Here is a 13,105-nt window from a genome sequence, read left to right as displayed (position 1 = left end):
ATGTCGGCATAACCCACTCAATCCCTTCGACCAAAGAACCCTTAAGTGTTTTTTCCTTTTTAGTTTAGGGAGAAGGTTTGGTTTTGTCCCTCTACTATTATGTATTGTTTATGTTTATCCCTCATTATATTTTTTCGTTCATTTTAGCCCCTAACATTAGTAAACTCTTTTTATTTGCCCCTAACCCTAATCGCCTTACAAGCAGTTGATCCCTCCCATTTTGTCAATGTCATCTACCAAGTCAAATGGTCTCATGTCATTCACTACAGAATGAGTCAAAATCTGACTTTCTTTTTAGACTTTATAGACATGTAATTTTTTACCCTCCTCAAAATTTTACACATTTTAGCATTTAAATATTTAGTTTAGGTTTAATATTTCTATTTTAAATAGTTTTGACTCTTTTACTTTATTTTATCACAAAAATAAAATTTACAAAAATATTTTCATCTTTAGTTTAAAGTCAATTCGTATATTTATATTTATAGTATTTTAATTTCACCATGGTTTTAGCCTATTCTTCCTACTTTTTACTTTATTATAACATTTGAAAATACAAAAAATTAGTTTCACTTTTAGTATTTAGTTTTATATTAATTTATTTTAATTAAGAGTGATTTTTACACTTTATAGATTTATTGTATTATTTAGTCTTCTTAGCCTAAATTTAAACCCAAAAGACAGGTCCAACCCAATTTCATAAATCCAAGCCCATATACCCATTCCCCTCATATATCCTAATTAAAAATAACCCTAGACCTAGAAACAAAACCAGTCGTTCCCCTCATCTTCAGAAACAACACCCCTAACCTTCTTCTTCTTCACCCACTTGAAGGCAATGACAGAACCCTAAGCTTCATCAGAACCTTCAGTCATCTTGAACCCAGAACTAGCAGCTCACTAGAAATCCGCCATTCCCATTCACCATCTCCGCCGCCGCCGGACAGGCCGCCCCTGAAACCTAGAACCCTTCATCTTCAACCCTCAAAACAAACCAACCGTTGTTGCTTCTTCATCTCACGACCTCACAACAACTAGCAACCTTCTTCATCATTCTCACGCCTCCCAGCCGTCACCTCACACCAGCGACCCTTCATCTCCTTCACCTCTCAATCACCAAACCAACAGCCGCCGCTAGACGCCAACATGCCGAAAAATGAGCTGCAACAGCCGTCACTCCTCTCCAAAACTCCATAGCCACCAAACTCCAAAATAAACTTAGTTCAAACAATACTACCTAAAAATGGCATAGAACACCAAATCCAGCTGGGTCGTCAAATCTTGGGTTTATAAATTACCCTCAAACACACGTACAGTAACAGAAAAACAGAGTAGGAAATGGGAAACTGAGGTTCGAGGTTCAGGTCAGTTGCCGGTTCGAGTTCGGGTCCGACGAGATCGTCCGTTCGTTAGTTCCGCTCGTAGTTCACAGTTCCGTTTCAGAATTCTGCAACTCTATTTAGTCTATGCTTGGAAGTCCGTGTATGTTTTTCAAAAGCTTTAGAGGAAACCCGAATCTCTTATTCTAAAGTCCATTTTTAACTGGTCTTTTAATTTAAGTAGTTGCTGTTATAATTATATTTCAAAGCTTGTTTTACTTGATCTTTGTGGTATTTTGATGACTAGTGATTCGTTAGTCAAACTAGTATATGTTGAAATTTTATTGAATCTGCCCCTGAACCTTTGAATGAAGATTTGAGTGAAATACATGGTTCATTACTCTGTTCATTTGTTCGAAGCTGTTTGTTTTGTAATGCCGCTTAAAAATGGTTCTTTGAATTAGTTTGTTGGATTAAAGACTCCAATAACTTGAACAAGATATTAGTTGGTTTGGGTTTAAAAGTTGAATAAATTGTAAGTATTCGTAGTTTGCTATAGGCGCGATTAACAATTCATCGTGGCCATGGGTACGGTTCCCTTGGCATGGTCACGATACTTAAATCTCATTCGGGTGTGCATTTCATGTGATCCGATCACAACTTCTAACAATATTAATAAAATCAATATGTTGCAGGTCATGGGTGCATTTCATGTGACGCGGTTTGCAATGTGTACCAAAACGACAAGTGTACGACAATTGTGATTTATTCTATAAACATTATAAGTGGTTAGAAAGTTAAAAATGCACGTAGGTTTAAAATGTGTAATTAATCAGATAATTAGGTCAATTATTAATAGTTAAGCGGTCGTGCTAAAACCACGGAACCCGAGAATGCCTAACACCTTCTCCCAGGTTAACAGAATTTCTTACCCGGATTTTTGTGTTTCGCGGACTATAAAACAGAGTCAAACTTCCTCGATTCGGGATTTTAAACCGGTGACATAGGACACCATAAATTATCCTAAATGGCGACTCTGAATTTGTATATAAATAATACTCCCTTCATTTCAATTTATGTGAACTCATTTGACTGGGCACAGAGTTTAAGAAAAGATAGAAGACTTTTGAACTTGTGGTGTAAAATGAGGCACATATATTTTGTGTGGCTATAAATCATTGCATAAAGGTAAATTGTTTCCAAATAGGGAAAGGGGTCATTCTTTTTGGCACGGACTAAAAGGAAATAGGTTCACATAAATTGAAACGGAGGGAATATCATTTTGATTATTGTCACTTTAATTGGAAAAACTCTCTATCTCCTCGGGAAAAAGGAGGTATGACAGACCTCAAAAGATTTTTTTATCGTAGGCTACAAAATATGGGAAAATGATTTGTCAAACCAACAATGGAGTATTCACGGCAGCAAAATAAAATTTAACAGAATGTGACGCGATTCACAACTACAAGAAATGACAATAGTGAAAACCCAGCAATAAGTTTAGATCCATGACCAACTATTTGGCCATGGAAGACAAACTTGACTATTTCAGCTACAAGTTCAAATAATGGCTTCAACTATAACAAATGAAAGTGCCTGAAGCTAAGTCCCTCAAGGTTGCAGGTATAAAATTGAAATTGGTAAAGGGAAACGGCAAAGGAATTGATATTTTTGTGTTCAGAAAGAAAAATTCGGAATGAAAAATCTAATCATAAGTGCATTCTCAATATGTTTGAAGAGCACGAACAACACAAATATAAAGTGAAAGAAGAAATAGTAGTAGGACTTTCAAGTTTTCCAGAGTCAATTAGCAAGCAGATGAATTCCAGCAGACCGATATCGGATATCCGCCACCAAGACTTTTCCTAGCAACATCATAGCAAGTCAGCTAAACCCTTAGCAACCTCACTATAGCAGTATATTTGCAGAAGAAGATGACTCTCTCATATCCCAAGTGCAAGCAGTCAATTGGATAAAAAACAAATAGAACAAGGCACAGACTAAATAGTAGTCTCAGATATCTTGAATACAATCCTCATTTATTTCCCAACCACAAGATCAACCCCCGTCTTTACATGCCATTTTTAATAAGTAAGCCTGTTTTTAAAAGACGCCGGAGAAGGTTTCAGACCCGATCCGGCGATGACTCTGCCCACCTTTTCTTTCTCTCTCCTGGGCCATCTGACTTGGCATCTTTTTTCTTTTTTAATCTGACTTGGCACCTGAGATCGAAAAAGATTGATGAGGTCAGCTGTCATAGTGTGGGGCCGTTAGGATTAGCGGTAAATCTGAAGAGTTTGTTAATGGTAGAGGTTGAAATGAACGAAATGTATAACGGAAAACAAATGTAAATAATATACAATAGGAGAGGGGCAAATTCATACCTTTTTCCCTTTAGTTTATGACACGTTTCGAACACGTGTTGGAATATTTATGGGGATTGTTATATAAATAGCCGATCATATTCAATATTTACTTTTTAAATCGGTATGCATAAATTATACATTAATTATATAGTTATACACATATTATACATGAATTTTACATGTATTATACATCCTCCGGCTATTTTTAGTTTAAGAAATTAGATGATCGGCTATTTGGGTTAATTATTCTATTTTATGCGAATGACATTACTTAGTTGGGTTGGTTCTGTTTTATTCAGTTTCCTTTGTATTGGGCCCAGCCCATTTCTGTATTTATCATTGGGAATCTTATATAAATGTCCTACATAAGTTTTAACTTACCAACCTTTAACCATAAATCATAGACTTACCAAAACTAGTCAAGCACATATAAAAATTAAAAACCCAAATAAATAAGGTTCTTCCTCTCCAAGAATCACATGAAAAGATCTCCTTCCATATTTTAAGCGCGATCAGCAATATCAGATTCAATATGGAAAAAGAATTTCAAAGATGAGGTAGCAAATAAGGTGATGAAATACAAGAAAAAATATAGACAAGATTCCAAAAATCTAAGCAAAAAAGGACCCTTTTCAATGGGTATGGTTGAAATACATTGAAAACATACAGATGAGCCAAAATACAAATTTTGAGGAAGATCGAAGGTGATTTGTACTGATTTGGTATCAAAATTTATAGTTAAAATCGAGTTCAATAAATTATTCTGCGTCACATGTATCAAACATATATCACACATGTATCACACATACAGGTATACATAGATATACATGTGATATATATTTGATACACAAATTATACACAGTAGGATAATATATCCTTTTTTTCATGTTTTATCTTCTATTTCGAATTTTCAACTCAAACCACTTCAAAACTCCACCAAATCATCGCAAAACGGAGATTCAAACTCCTTAACATGTACCTAATCTATTCTAATAACACTCACTCAAAAGAAAGCAAAGATGTAACGACCCGGCCGGACGTTTTGAGAATTTAAGCTCCTTTCAGCGGTATAAGGTCTTGAGCATCTTCATATTATGTGTATCGACTTGCGTACATAGTTGAATTCAGTTACCGGAGGGTTCGAAGTCGAATTGGAAGAAGGATTCTAATTTTAGAAACCTAAACGGTGAGAGTTTAATCGGAATTTGACTTTTGAGTAAACAGCTCTGGAATGAGTTTTGGGTGATGTCAGTAGCTTCGTATGGTGATTTTGGACTTAGGCGTGCGTTCGAATTCGGATTTGGAGGCCTGTAGGGTAATTTGAGGCATTTCGGCGGAATTTGGAAAAAATTGAAGTTTGAAAAATGGAGAGGGTTGACCGAGAGTTGACTTTTATAATATCGGAGTCGGAATAGAATTCCGAGAATTGGAGTAGGTTCGTAATGTCATTTGTGATGTGTGTGCAAAATTGGAGGTTATTCTGACGAGGGTTGATACGTTTCGGCATTGGTTGTGAAAGTATGAGGTTTCAAGTTCATTAAGCTTGAATTGGTGTGTGATTCATGTTTTTGTTATTGTTTGAGGTGATTCGAGAGCTCAATTGAGTTAGTATGGTATTTTAGGACTTGAAGGCACATTTGGTTGAGGTTCTGGAGGCCTCAGGTGTGTTTCGACTGAGTTTTGAGCGAATTCGGGCATTTTCGGAACTCGGGCATGGTTCTGGTGTTTAATTATCGCCGAGAGGGAAGGGATTTCCGCTGAGGGCGATGGAATTTTGCTGAGGCGGAGTAGGGAGCGCTGACAGCGGAATTTGAGGCTCTAAGGTGCTTCAAGGTAGAATCTGCAGGTTCATTGGTCCGACTTCGGAAGCCTATATATTTTGATATACAAGGAAATTTGGGATAATTCAAAAACTAAAGTTGTAGACCTTTGTGTCTAGTTTCCATAAAGGTACAGAAATCATCATTTGGATATTTGTAGAGAAAGTTATGGCCAAAATACTAAGGCATGTTTGTGCAGTTACCAGAAGCGCGGACCGCGCTACTTTTTCGCGGCCGCGGAGGGGAGTTCGTTGCAGCGGTGATTTTGGCTGTCACCCGAAATGGAAATCCAAGAGGTGTACTATAAATACGAGATTTAGGATTTTATTTCATATTTTGACCTAGAGAGCTCGGATCTTGGAGATTTTTTTGAACGTTTTTCAAGAAATTCATCGGAGTAAGTGATTCTAACTCGGATTGGGCTAAAATACATAGATGAATCTATCATTGAATTCATCATTTGATTCGTGATTTGGGATGGAATTTGGAAAAAATTTGTAAAGTCTTTCAAAAATGTAAAATGATGATTTGAAGAACCAAATGGTATCGGAATGATAATTTTTGTATGAGTGAACTCATATTGGGATGGGTGTTCGGATTTTATAAAAATCGTTGGGTTCCGAGGTGCGGGCCCGGGAGTCGACTTTTGGACCGATATTTTAGATTTTGTTAAAGATTGAGACTTTATGATCTAGAATAGTTTCTTATGTATTTTATTTATGCTTTGAAGTTATTTTGGTTGGATTTGAGCTGTCTGAAGGTCTTTTCACCTGAGAAGTGCATTTTAGAGTATCGGTCTGTCGTCTTTGAGGTAAGTATCTTGTCTAACCTTGTGTGGGGAACTTTTCCTTAGGATTTGATTCTCCTATGTTGATTGTAGCTCATGTACGCGAGGTAATGAGTGCGTACTCGAACTTATTTGCGGAAAATTGGCCTTTTAGGGTTCTTAGGTCTTTATATTCATTGTGTATGAATGTGTTCTTAACCTGACCGAGTTTCTTATTTACTAACTTCACTTCTACATGCTTAATTGGAATTAATTGCTTCATGATTCACTCTTATGCCTAATTGATTCCTATTTGATTTAATTGAAGAATTTCGCCTCTCCTACTGTCATGCTATCTTTTCATAGCTGCTTATCTTATTTGAGAATTATTATTTTCCCTCCTGAAATTGTTTAGTCTTAAGTTAAGCTAAGATCATCCTTCCTTAAATTGAATTATCGAATATCCTCGAATTTGCCCAACCTTAAAAGGAGTTTAGATAACTTATATCCTTGTTGACTTGCCCTTATTTGGGACTACTTGACTCGTGTTGATTTCCTTGTTATTGATTTGTATATTGTGGGATAGTTGCTACATGTTAGTTTTCCCGTTGTTGAACTGTTCCCTTTATGTCAGCATTCTTTTCTGTGGTTATTCTTTGTGAGTTGGTTCTACCATTTCCTTGTGATTTAAAGTCCTTGAGTTGATTTACTTGTCTTACCTTGTATTATTGTGTGTTGTGCTGTAACTGTTATTTCTGTTGGTTGCGCTGCGTATTTACTTTGGGACTATGGATCGGTATTCCGGTAGATCCCCCTGCATGTTTCTATTTGGACTACGGGACAGCACCCAGTAGATCCTCCTATACTGGATATTTACTTTGGGACTACGGATCGGTATCCCGATAGATCCCCCTGCATATTTATATTTGGGACTACGGGACAACACCCGGTAGATCCTCCTATACTGGATATTTACTTTGGGACTAAGGATTGCTATTCCGATAGACCCCCCTGCATATTTACTTTGGGACTACGGATCGGTATCCGGTAGATCCCCTGCACATTTACGTTTAGGACTACGGGATGATATCACGGTAGATCCCCCTATTGTTATCCCTGTGTTCTGAGTTGTTGTTTTCATTGATCCTACCCTTGTGTAAACAATATATCTACTGTCCGTTTTATTCCTTACACTTACTAGCTGGTTTGAACTATGTTAGGGCACTTGCACAAGCATACACGTGGCTAAGCACCCTAATCGGATATGAGGCTTCTTGGTATTGCCAAGTGTAGACGCACACCATTGTTTATTTTGTCTTCCATGTGAAAATGACTCTATTCGGTACGTGATATGTCAGTATGATTATGTGGTGTGATGAGGGTACATGATGCTAAGTGTTAGGGTTCAGGTATTGAGACCCGTATTATATGATTTTGAGATCAGGCGTCACAGGGTGACTTATATTCAAAGGTTATTTATTCGAGAAAATTATCTTCGGAAGATATTTATTTTGAAAGAACTATTTTTGGAAAAATATTTATTGGCACAAAGTATATTTCGAAATATTTTTATCACTTGAAGGATTTGACTAATTGATTAAAGTTTGCTAGCTAAGACCAAATGTGAAAGTTGTCGTAGTTACTGAGTTATGACTTGTCTTTGTTGTATTTGCGATTTCGGAGTTGGGTTGTATTTCCATTCACTTTTCTGTGTTCTTATTACGGTGTTCTGCTGTTACTTACTGTTTTCTTTCCTTATTGCAATTACAGTGTAGTTATCCATATCGCGTAGTCCTTATATAGATATTATGTTCTGCTGTTCTACACTTATACTTGTTTAGTTTATTAGACCAGTAGGTGTCTCGACTATTACTCGTTACTACTCCACCGAGGTTAGTCTTGATACTTACTGGGTACTGCAGTGGTATGCATACTACACTTCTGCGTATTTTTATGCAGATCCAGGTATTGTTCGTTAGTAGCTGTGTGGGTCATTGCTGTGGAGACTCAAGATAAACCTGATGCTGCATTCGCAGGCTTCAGAGTCACCTTCCTATAATTGTATTCACGTTTTGTACTTATTTCCATACAGTTGTGTTTAGAAATTGTAGCGAAACTTTGTAGAGCTTATGACTTGTACTATCGGATTTTGGGAATATGTCCATTGTATAAAGGATTCATTCCAGAAGAATTTTAAGATGTTATTTATTATTGTTGTTCTTCCATAAATATTAGGTTTACCTAGTCCTTAAGACTAGGTGCCGTCACGAAACCCACGGAGGAAAAATTGGGTCGTGACAAAAGATTTGATATTTTTCTGCTACAAATAGCTAATTGGATAATATGAGTAATATTTAGCTATTATTAATAATATTTGATGAATTGACCAATTTTTGTAATAAGCTATTTTTAAATGGAAATAGTTGATAGCTTCCCTTTATCGCAGGATGTAGCAGATGTGGCCAATAGTTAGTTTCGAGTTTTCGAGCCTCTATAAATAGAGAGGCGTAGATATTAGGGGAAATAGTACAGTCTAGCTAGTTTTCGGACTGGTCATTCAAAAATAGCCAGCGTTTGCCAAGTCAATGAAAAATAACCATTATTTTGCTGCAACAGAGACCGGTCCATCATAATATACTGGAGTTCGGTGCACTTGTGTATGAACTTCCAGTATACTTTGCTGGATCCAGTATAATATACTGGAGACTGGAGTACCGGTGCTCCAAACTCCAGTATATTATGCTGGAGTATTTTTTCGAATTTTGAACAATATTTTCATTCAGATTTATCTTTACATGAAAAGTGACTATATTTCGATTACTTTTAAAACTGTGGCTATTTTTGAATAACCACTTATAAATCTGGCTATTTTTTAATTTCTCTCTAGATATTATGTAAAGACATTTATCATTTTTCGTTTTATGAATGAAATAGCTTCAGATTTCTTTTTATCATTTTTCTATTTCGATTTCATCAAATTAGCATGGGTTGGGCCACTAATCAACACAATTGGGGCATGATATCTACAACTCGTTTAAGTAGTCATGCTACAAGAGAAGGTGTTTGGATTGACTTATAAGCTGATTAAATTAACTTTTAAGTTTTTTTTAGTTTTTTCAGTGTTTGGTAAAATTAAAAAATGCTTAAAATAAATTAAAAACTACTTAAAATAGGTCAAAAGCAATATAGACAGTCCCAATTTATTACTTTTTGACTTAAAAGCTATTTAGGATGAAAAGTCACTTGTTTAATCCAATCCAAACGGGCTCTTCTGATAAGTGAGGCGTGTCATAAATCATCCGTAAAAGTGTGTAATAAAAATGTTACTTCTTCCGACCTTTTTTGCTTGTTATGTTTTTATTTTTACATGTTTCTAAGAAAAATTTAATTAAAAAAAATGACTTGACTAAATTACTTTTATTTATTCTTTGAATCTCAAAATAACTTGATTAAATTATTCTTATGTATTCTTTGAATCACAATTTGTTGTTACTCTTGCTTTTATTATACTAATCTCTCTCCATATTTATTAGAGTAAGAGTACATGTAAAAAGAATTAATTAGTGCTCTCTTAATTTTCTAAAATGACAATTGTATCGGGTAAATTATTTTTAGGCGTAATACATACGGAGACACTTAAAGTTGACACGATCTTTCATTTAGACACCTGAACTTAAGAGAGTTCCTATTGAGCACGTACGTTACATGAACTTTGTTCCAATTAAAGACTTCTTGCTGAGTTGGCACATAAAGTGAGTTTCACCCAATATGGGCGCGTGAAAAGCTCAAAAAACAGATTTTTTTTTGTTTTTTTTATTTCCTTCTTCTTCTTTATGTCCACCACCATTTCCACCATTGCCTCCTCCACTTTCCGTCATCTTCTCTGACTCAAATCGCTATTCTTCTTTCGAATCCCATACCAGATTCAAATTCAGCCGAAAACGAAAAGGTGAGTATTTGTGATAGGAAGAAAACAAAAAGGATAAAGTGAAGAAAAAGAAGCCTAACCCAGCTGCTAGAACAGAAATTAATTATGTCAAGAAATCTGGATAATGAAGAAGGTAAACAGAAATTTTCCTTTCTAAACCTAGCTCCTTTCCTTCTCGTCACTCTTTCTTTGTCTGTTCACTATTTATGCGTGTGTGTATGGCTGTTTCTGGGCAGCAGAGAGTGGGGGTTTTTGGCGAGCTCTGGTGGCGGGGATGGCGACAATGAGGCTGAAGAAGACGGTGCGGCTGCTGGGGTCTGCCAGCGGAGAGATTCGGTCGCTGGTGTTGTGTGTATTAGGTTTGAGCGGCGGAAAGAGGTGGAGATGTAGTGGTCGTTTGTGGGTGGGCGCTGGCTGGTATTTTAGGGATGGAGAAGAAGGGTCTTTTGGAGTGGTTCAAGTTCAAGGAGAAGGGGAGCCAACTTTGTTTGCAGATGAAGATGGAAAGGAAGGGGGTGGGGGTCGTTGGGGAAGATGACGGAGGGGAGGGGTGGGTTGGTACTATGTTTAGATGTTTGTTTAGGGCTAGTTATTTGTATTTTAGTGGAAATAACACTATATAGCTGAGGTGGACAGTGAGGTGGACAAATAAAATGATGTGACACGATTTATAATGGTTATTTTTGCCACGTAGACGGAGATTGCAGAACACGCGCTTGGTTAATTAATAAGCCAGCAAAAAAAATGTCTTATTGATAGGAGAATTACCTAGGAAACGTGTCTAATTGGAAAGAGGATTAGTTTAAGTGTCTAAGTAAAAGATCATGCCAACTTTAGGTGTCTCCGTATGTATTACGCCTTATTTTTATTAACCATGACAACTAAAGAATATCGGAGGGTGTAACAATCAACTATGCATAATAGTCTTCTAGGTTTTCATTGCTTAAATTATCTAATTTGCTTACTGTAGATGGCCATTATAAGCTTGAGCTTTAAATTTAGCATGAAATACCTTTTTGATATAGTAATAGATTGTTATCTACTTTATTTATGCACATCTTAGATCAAGAAGTCTTTTGGGAAATCAAATTTCTCACATGGTTGTACTTTGAGATTTGTGACTCATTCGTCAGTTGATGGTTTATTTGCTTTAATTAGTAACTAGTAAATTTATCGGTCATCAAAAGAGAATAAAAATATGGGTAAACAGTAATTGGTAGAATTCTTATCACATAAAATCAGTCTTTACTGATAAAAGAGTAGCCTAAAAGACATAAATATAATTTCTAAACTCATGGTCTTGAGATAACTCATGCAGTGAAACTTTTAAATTCATCGTTAAGATTAACGAAAAGTAATTCTTATTCTCGTTTTGTTCTTACAAATAATATTAAATTTTATGTAAAGTGATCAGTTTCAACAAAGTCTGTTTTATACTATCAAGAGCATATAGTGAAAAATTAGGGAAGCAATACTCTTTGATCAGTTTTATCTTCTGCATATTATCCAACATAACTCTATTAATTTGGTGTCATGGTCTTGAGATAACTCATGCAGTGAAACTTTTAAATTCATCGTTAAGATTAACGAAATGTAATTCTTATTCTCGTTTTATTCTTACAAATAATATTAAATTTTATGTAAAGTGATCAGTTTCAACAAAGTCTGTTCTATACTATCAAGAGCATACAGTGAAAAATTAGGGAAGCAGTACTCTTTGATCAGTTTTATCCTTCTGCATATTCTCCAACATAACACTATATATATATATATATATATATATATATATATATATATATATATATATATATATATATATATATATATATATATATATATATATATATATATATATATATATATATATATATATATATATATATATATATATATATATATATATATATATATATATATATATATATATATATATATATATATATATATATATATATATATATATATAAATATATTTATGCAATATATTTGTATTTTATGATATTATATTAAACAAAACTAAAATACAAAGAAAGAACAATTCCCCTCTACAACAAGAAAAAAGACTCAAATTATATATGAGGTAATAAAGAAATTTTCATATTTGAAATCGTTTACAAGAAAACAAAATCACGCTATGTAGGATTTGAACCTACGACATCGGGTTTTGGAGACCCACGTTCTACCGAACTGAACTAAGAGCGCTTTCTTATCAGAATAGATAAGACTGTAAAGAAAAGAATTCTTTTCATAACCCCAATACATTTTGTATGCATATACTAGAATAGCATGATAAAAATCAAAGATTATGTCCAATTTGAGGCGATCTCAATTGATCCCTCGTTACTGCTCCTTTGAGCAGTAATAGGTAGGGATGACAGGATTTGAACCTGTGATATTTTTTACCCAAAGCAAACGCGCTACCAAGCTGCGCCACATCCCTTCAATTGTTCCACAGTGTAATTATAGAGAATTCCTGTCTTGTTTTCCACATGGTTATTTCCTCCATTGATATATACAAATTTTCTGCTCATTTCGTCTTTTTGGTCTCATTTAACATATAATAGTAAAATAAAAGGAAAAGACTTCTCTTATAGATTATATAGAAAATACTTATATACAATTATATACAAAATATATAAATACAGAACCCGTCGTAAAAATAAATTAGTATTTTTCGGAAATTCTCGGTAAGAAAGAAGGGGATGTATTTTTTTTCTGTTTTAAGAAAAGGAAAATCTTATTTCCCGAATCATTGTACATTGCAATTTGACTTAGGAATTCTGCGTCCAACTCTAAGCAGCCCTTAACTATATATGCATATAATCATATATGTATTATCTATTCCAACAAATAATACAAAAGAAGGAGGTTTTTCAATGCAAGATCTAAAAACATATCTCTTTGTG

General features: G+C 34.9%; 1 non-coding gene across 1 annotated transcript; it reads right to left on the bottom strand.

Annotated features, from left to right (window-relative positions):
• Window positions 1-12,327: 12,327 nt before the first annotated feature.
• TRNAW-CCA (transfer RNA tryptophan (anticodon CCA)) lies at window positions 12,328-12,401 on the bottom strand. The gene has a single exon. It is a non-coding gene; the product is annotated as a tRNA-Trp (tRNA).
• Window positions 12,402-13,105: the final 704 nt, after the last annotated feature.

This window comes from Nicotiana tabacum, chromosome 5 (assembly GCF_000715075.1).
Source record: "Nicotiana tabacum cultivar K326 chromosome 5, ASM71507v2, whole genome shotgun sequence".
Taxonomy (NCBI): domain Eukaryota; kingdom Viridiplantae; phylum Streptophyta; class Magnoliopsida; order Solanales; family Solanaceae; genus Nicotiana; species Nicotiana tabacum.
This window is presented reverse-complemented; position numbering and strand designations above follow the sequence as displayed.